Source organism: Ursus maritimus, unplaced genomic scaffold (assembly GCF_017311325.1).
Source record: "Ursus maritimus isolate PB19 unplaced genomic scaffold, ASM1731132v1 scaffold_34, whole genome shotgun sequence".
NCBI classification, from domain to species: domain Eukaryota; kingdom Metazoa; phylum Chordata; class Mammalia; order Carnivora; family Ursidae; genus Ursus; species Ursus maritimus.
In genome coordinates, this window is record NW_024426008.1 from 20,621,047 (window position 1) to 20,628,335 (window position 7,289).

General features: G+C 44.9%; 1 long non-coding RNA gene across 1 annotated transcript; it reads left to right on the plus strand.

Moving 5' to 3' along the window:
* Window positions 1–2,027: 2,027 nt before the first annotated feature.
* Window positions 2,028–7,041, plus strand: LOC103663227. Its single transcript, XR_568721.2, has 3 exons — window positions 2,028–2,206; window positions 3,015–3,120; window positions 6,788–7,041. It is a non-coding gene; the product is annotated as an uncharacterized LOC103663227 (long non-coding RNA).
* The last annotated feature ends 248 nt before the right edge of the window (window positions 7,042–7,289 follow it).

The window sequence follows — 7,289 nt, forward strand, 5'->3', positions numbered from 1 at the left end:
AGCAGGGCACCTGTGCCACAGAGCCAGGGGAGAGGCTGGTGGTCTGTCCTGAGATTGCTGTCCCCCAAGATTGAGGCTCTCAGCCCACTGCTTCTAGTCGGGTAGACAGGGCTCCACGTATTGATTGTTCAGCAGTGGCCAAGCCACCCAGGGCAACAAGCAAACCTCAGAACAGCACACTGCCTTGTGCTCCTGGGGAACAAGGCACAGCATCAGCTGGGTTTTCAGTGGTAACAAGGGCCCCAAACTGCCATCGGAAGCATCTCCCAGGTATCCTCTATCTCTGCAGAGGTAGGAGGTTGCCTTTTGTAGGTACACTGTTCCAAATAAGAGTCAAGCCTGGTACCCCCCCAAATAGGTTCTGCAGCAAGGAACTTGAGAATGTTCTTGTCCTTGATCTGTAGGACTCAAAGGCCCTGGGTATGTGAAGGTTTTCCTTTAAGTTCCTTCGGGAATAAAGGGCCACACCATATGAACCCTTCTGGGCAGCGTGGAAAGGCTTCAATTTTATTCTTACTAACTTAACTTGTATGATGCTCCCAGCAGGTCTGAGTGAAACTTGAGCTCTTACTAAGGTAAGGAACAAGCCAAATCAATGTGACTTTGACCATGCACCCTAAGCCTCAATGATAGAAACTTACTGGTCCTAGAGGCTAGAAGCACCCCCACATTCATGAGACCCTTGGCCACCAGCGTGTGTCTTAGAACCAACCAGGATCATTTTTGAATAGCTATAAACACTATCTCTGTTGCTAGAGGGTTCTGGATCAGAATGCAGCAAGTAGGGGTGCTGTCCTCCTGTGATTTCCCCTGGCAATTAATGGTCAGATCATCATTTTACCCGAGGAAACAGTGATTAGGCCAACCCCTCTCTCCTTTCGTACTAGGCTCTGGGCATGGGGGCCAGTGATGAGAAAAGCATGGGCGGAGTGGGGAGAACTTCAGCACCATCATAGATGCAGGTCAGCCTTCTCTCTCCCTCATCACCCCCTTCCTTCTGCCAAAGTTAGCGTGCTGGATCAGTAGGACACAAAGCTGTGTGTGACCCTTCCTTGAGCTGGACGCTGTCATCTGGCCAGATAAATTAATAGGCTAGGAAATCCAGCTGGGCCTGGTTGTACTTTGCCCACGTCTGTTACAGCATATGGTACACTCTCTTGAAGTGACTGACAGAGCTATTTAATTTTACAGTTTGTCTGATGCCCCCACCCAAATACCACGCATACTGTCATGGGCTGAAGCAAACCAGCATTTGCGAGCAGTCTCAGCTTGGTTACAATCGTGGATTTCACGAGAGGAACACTTTAGCATTGAACGTGAGCTCTGCAGTTCCCAGGATGACAGAGCTCGATGGAAACATGGGGGACATACCCATTACTAGGCCTGGTCGTGTTCCTCGAAGAAATTGAGGCAGAAAAGTTGAGTGACGCCCAAGGTCTCACCCAGCCAGTTAGTGCAAGGACTAGAACCCTCGGCCCCTGACTTCCAACCTATGCTTTCCAGCGCAGGCCATCCTCACATGGTCAGTTTCGCTTCATCTTCAAAATCTGGCCCCTAGAAACCTTTCCCGGAACTGGACCTCGGGGCCTAAAATGGTTTAATGCACACTTTTGGGAAAGGAGAGCCACAAGGCCTCTAAGTGGTTTTGATCAAGTTTGCCAATATTTACACCATAGGGTAATCTGCATAAGCTTCATAAATAATGTAAAATTCCTCCAAAGTGAGTTAACCGTGAGCTACAGCGGTCTTCTGAAAAATCCATGTTATGCAATCATCCCGACAAAGTTAACAACTCGATGGAGCACTGAAGGTAACCACTGATTGCAGTGACTGCTATTGACCATTTTAAGTGTGACTATTTTTAAAATACTGTATGCCTCATTAAGCTGTGCTCTGAAAATGAGAAATTTGCTTTAACTGCATTGTTTTGAATTGCTGAGAGAAGAATCTATCAACCACAAGGTGCCCTGCTGCTGAACTCAGCCAAAAAGCTGTTAATAACCCCAGCAGATGTTTCAGCTTTTTAGGCCAATAGACTCCCTCTCTCCCTGCCCTCCCCTTTCTAGAATCTGATGCCAAGATGACTGAACTCCATTTTCTGTGGCTGCTGCCGTGGTCACCGCCACCACCAGGGCTGGTGACACTAGTGCTGCGGAAGAATTGAGTCTTTGAACAACCAGTGGCGACACGGCCTCGTGCCTTTAAGGTCAGAACATGGTTGCTTTTGCCGTCCAAAGTTTCAATCTTCAGGAGGGAAATGAAGGTAGGGCCACGGAACCGCTCTTTCTGTTTTGTTGTCTGCCTTCGTTGCCGGCCATTTTGTTCCACTCGTTGTGGTTTCACCCCGCACTCGAAGTCCATTTCTGAGACTCATCGGGGTGTTGGGCTTGCTGGGTGGAGGTCATTCATACGCTACTGTCCCCATTGGTCGCCGAGAGATGTTGGGCTAGCAGCTTTACAGAGCGGTCCTGTCTGTGTGATGAAAAGTTTGGGGTGGTTGTCTGCCCGGTACCACAAGGAAGAGAATGTCCTGACCTTAGCAGGTCTGCAATATGGGAAGCGTGCATTATAAACATAGTGACATCCCTGGGAGGTCGGTACCATATGAGGGCATCCGGGGCCACTTCAGTCCCACAACGGGGTTTGTTAACATCTCTGGACTGGGATAAACCTTACACCTTAACCTGAAATTAAATCTACATTCCAACGCTTTCCAAAGAAGAAGAAATGTTTTTAAAAAGGAGATCCTCCCCCTTCTCCCACACTCCCACTCTCCATCCCCCCATCCACACTTATTTTGGAGAGAGCACTTTAAGGCACCCCAGTGACAGCAAGGTGACCAAGAAAACACAGGTGCACCACATTTATGGAATATCACATTGGCTAGGAACACATCCGAACTGCACATCTATACATACTATCGTGCAGAGAATTGCCATTTCAAAGGGGGGAAAATTGAAAAGCAGAATTAAGTTCATAAATACTTTGCTTTCTTATTTTGATGCAACACAAAGGCAGGATATCCAAGACTCTGTGGACCTCTATTGTCAGCTTCAACATTTGCCAACCATAGTAATTCAACCTCAAGATCTCTGCTCTACGCCATAGTGGCTATAAAAAGTAAGTACCTTTTCCCTGGTGCCACTGCCGCCATATTGCTTACATACGCTCAGCGCTGTGTGTTTCTCTTGATCAGGAAAAGCTCAGGAGTGTGATACACGTCTTTTCTTTCTTTTCTTTTTTTTGACTGGATAAGGTAATAGATTCCATCGTAACTTTAGGACCACATTCTTTTCAGTACATAGGCAGAGGCACTCATTACTGCTAATGGAATTTGCATGTATGTACCGAAGGGAAAATACAGCTGCCCATACCTGTGTATTCTTTATTTTCTTATGAGACCAAGCACAACATGGTACACTGGGGAGTTCAGTGGTGTCTACATCTTCTAATTCTGAAATTTAAGTAACTCGGATTAAAAATTATCCCAGTCATTCTGAAATGGGGTGTTCCCACTAGCAAATGGGATGGACGTTTCTGCTTAGATTACTATGATTCCAAGAAGCCAGTACCAGATGATGACTCTTTAGTAAAATAAACAACCAATGCCATAATAATAAAATAGGCTAAAAAAAAAAATCCAGAAACTCCCTACTGAATCAGTAGAGACTATATCCTCATTATTAAAAAATTCTGTATTAAATTACCTATACGCATCTCCAGAGGAATGAAAACACAAGATGAGGGAAAGAGAATTGAAAATAATCATTGTTTCATTGAGATTCCAGACCTGCCGGCAGTGAATATTGGTACTAGGCATTAATAAACTATGTGGAGGTGTCTGGGGCCCATGGAAATCCAGACCAGGCACTTCATTAGGTCCTGAACTTTACCTGGAATTTTCTCCTACAGGTGATGATTTCCAAGCTATTTTGTTCTTGATTATTTCCAGTCCAAGTGAAATGGACAATAAAGGAAAGATACTTCTACACTATTTCAATGATGGATGTTCACCACCAAAATAACTCCACCATCTGATGTATTTCACAGTTTTAAGTTAAAACAGACCTAGTATAATATGCTTGTACATCTGGCTCAGGTGCTTCGTTTGCCATATGTTTGTGAAAGAATCCAAGGAGATGTTCCAATTGTACCGCTCCCCTTGGGACCTGAATAAAACGTGCCCGCAAAGAGTTACCTAATTATTCATTCCTGCCAACAACACCCTCGCCTAATAATAAGGGGTGCTTACAATGAGACAATAGTGCTTTCAATCTTGAGAGATGTCAGTGCCACTTATTGTTTCAAAAACAGAAAGTCTTTTGCATTTTTTTAAATAAGAAAAAGATCCGTGGCCTTTAAAGCAAATAAAGTACTCTGCAGGGGGTATATTTGGTATTCTTGTGGGGGGCAAGTGCTGTGCTGCTGATCAAGGCCAGTGCTCCCTGGGACTCAACGGAGGAAGACCCACGTAGCCACTGTGGAAATGAGTGAGCCCAAAGCCCGTAGTAGCTAAGAAGTGGCTGCCTTGGTAACACTACGCAGGAGTGGAGGACTTCACGGTTGGCAAATTGCTTTCGTATTCGTTTCGTTGACCGCCTTCAATTTGTATAACCGCCTTGTATAGCAGACAAGAAGGGTGCACCTTATTCAGCCTTGCCAGTTGTGCTGCTTCGTTATAGCACTAATTAGCCAGAAATGTGAGCATCTTTTTTAAACTTAAAAAATTTGTTTAGTCTTGACCCATAAGCACCGGTTGATACAAGGGGTTCTCGCTTTGAGTCGTTGACAATCTGCTTTCTCCTTGCTCCTGAACTTGCATCCTTGTCTCCCATGACTCACACTCTCTCTCTCTCTCAATTCTCTTTTGATTCAAAAGACATAGTTTGATTTTCTATCAAGGGTTAAAAAAAAAAAAACAGCGAGGAAACTAACTTAATGATTAAAATACAGGCCTGCAACAAAAATACAGAGTTTAATGAGGCTCCAGGCCAGGTTGAAGGTCAAACAGATAAATCATGCTCTTGGCCTAGCTTTATCCACCATTAAATCAATGTAAAAGAAATGTGGCAAAGATGAAGATATCAGCCAGTAAATCTCTCGGCGTGTGTTAATTGTATATTTACAGAAGCACCAAATGCCAGGAGAGCTGTGTCTCCAAAAGGATTAGGCTGACATGACCCTAAAGAGCCAGATTAGTGTAGGGGTTTTTCCCTGGCATTCAAATCTCAGGGTCAAACAGGACACAAAGGATGAGAGAAGAAGGATGGGAGATTTGCCTCGGGTTACCCAGTTTGGGTAAACGGGTGCCAGTGTCCGTTTGCCTCCAAGATGCTGGTTCAAACCAACTAGGAGCTGCAAAGCATCCCTTAGTTCTGCTTTGCTAGTTAACCTTAACGGTTTTGGATTGCTCATTATACTATATTTTCTGGATATATAGTCCCCGTAAGAGGAGGAGTGAGTTATTATAAAGAAGTAATTGAATATTGGTCTCTTGTTAGGGTAAGAGATTCCCCAGGCAAAATTTTTTCACTCATTGCAATTATATACTTTCTGGAAACGTATACATTTCCTTCATTCACTTAATGTTTACTGAGTGCCTACTAGTAGACCACATGCTGTGGATACAAAGTGGAGAAAGCGAGGTCCTACTCTCAGGGCATTTAAACAAGCGGAGACTCAGACTTGCAAACAAGAAAATGCAATGAGATTCACAAAATTGGATGGTCCACAAAGTTGATTGACACATTAGGATAACACAGTTCAGTCTGTCCTGGAAAACTTCCCAGAGGAAGGAAAAATATGAATAGGTGTTTCCAGGCGGACAGAAGATTTCAAATTGTGTGCTATGAGTCATGAGATGCTAATGAATAATCGTAAGCAAGACAGTAACAGTAATCAAATTTTTGTATTTGAACTCTGGGCCTCCAATGGAAGGAGGGGGGGTTGGAGATGAAAATTCCTGGGGAGAAATGTCAAGGATTGTATGGCAGTACTTAAGGGAGTTGATGGACCTAATCAAGTAGAAAGATGCCCCCCCCCCCCGCCCCGCCAGACGGGAGAGAGAAGCAAGAGAAGAATAAATAGGGTATGTTGCTTGGAATGTGAGAAAGCAGTCCAAGGCTCCAAGGATGTTGGCTTGGAAAACTGGGGGACAGGTCTAACATTCACTAATATAAAGAATACAGGAGGGAGTGCCAGTTTGGTGTAGTAAAGAGGAATGGGCACGAAAACAGATGAGCTTGCTCTATTCTGGACATACTGGGTTTGCAGTGCCTGTGGGATACTAGGTGGACCTACTTAGAGAACAGCGGGGAAACAAGGGCTCAGGACAGAGATTCAGATGTAAAGCCTTGGTGGGGACAAGATCCCCCACAAGCGAATAAAGTGGGAAAGCAAACACTGACATTTAAGGACAGGGGAGAGAAACAGAACCCAGTTGAGGCACAGAAAAGGAGTAATGAGTGCAGTCGTAAACCAGGAGCGAGGGATGTCACAACAGGCAAAGCTAGAACTGCAAGAATGGGAGAAGAGTCCGCAGGACAAGTCGTAGAAGATGAGAATTAAAAGTGCTTTTCCGCTGGGTCAGGAAGCGAAGCAGGGCAGTCTCAGGGCCGGGACATGCCTGGAGCCAGGTTAGAACGGCTCCAAGAGCCAACGGGTGATGTGGAGTCACGGTGAGTAAATCTCGCTTGCACTTTGTGAAAGAATAGCTATCAAAGAAAGAAACATGAAGGTGCTAAAAAAAATTGGTTACTTAAATCTTGTTTTTTTTTTTTTTTTTAAGGAAAGGGATAAACGTGTTGGTCTACTGAGGGGAGTAGCCAATGGAGCGTCGAAGGTAAGAAAAGGATATTATGGATAAAGCCTGTTTTCAAAGGAGGCAAGGTGGAAAAATGTCCATTGCACCAGCAGATGGAGTTGCCTTTGCAGGAGAACCATCTTTTGCTAGAGATAAGGACAGGGAAAGAATGGGCGCGGGTGCAGATGGGCTTGTGGGTGAATGGGTGGGAAAATGGAAGTAGCCATTTTGATGGCCGCCGGTCCCTAACTTAGAAACGAGGTCATCCCGAAGAGAAAAGATTGAAGGCTTAGAAGAGTGGTAAAGGTTTGGAACAGCAGCTGAGGGAAATGGGAGAAGCACATGCAATAGGACTGCCGAGCAGCACTGAAGGCACAACCGAGATTAGTTTCACTCCAGATTTATGGTCTCCATTCTCTATGGTTGTGATTTTTCTTCTTCCTCCAGCAGAGCAGTGCTCAAGGAAGGTTTACGGCTAAGGAGGCTC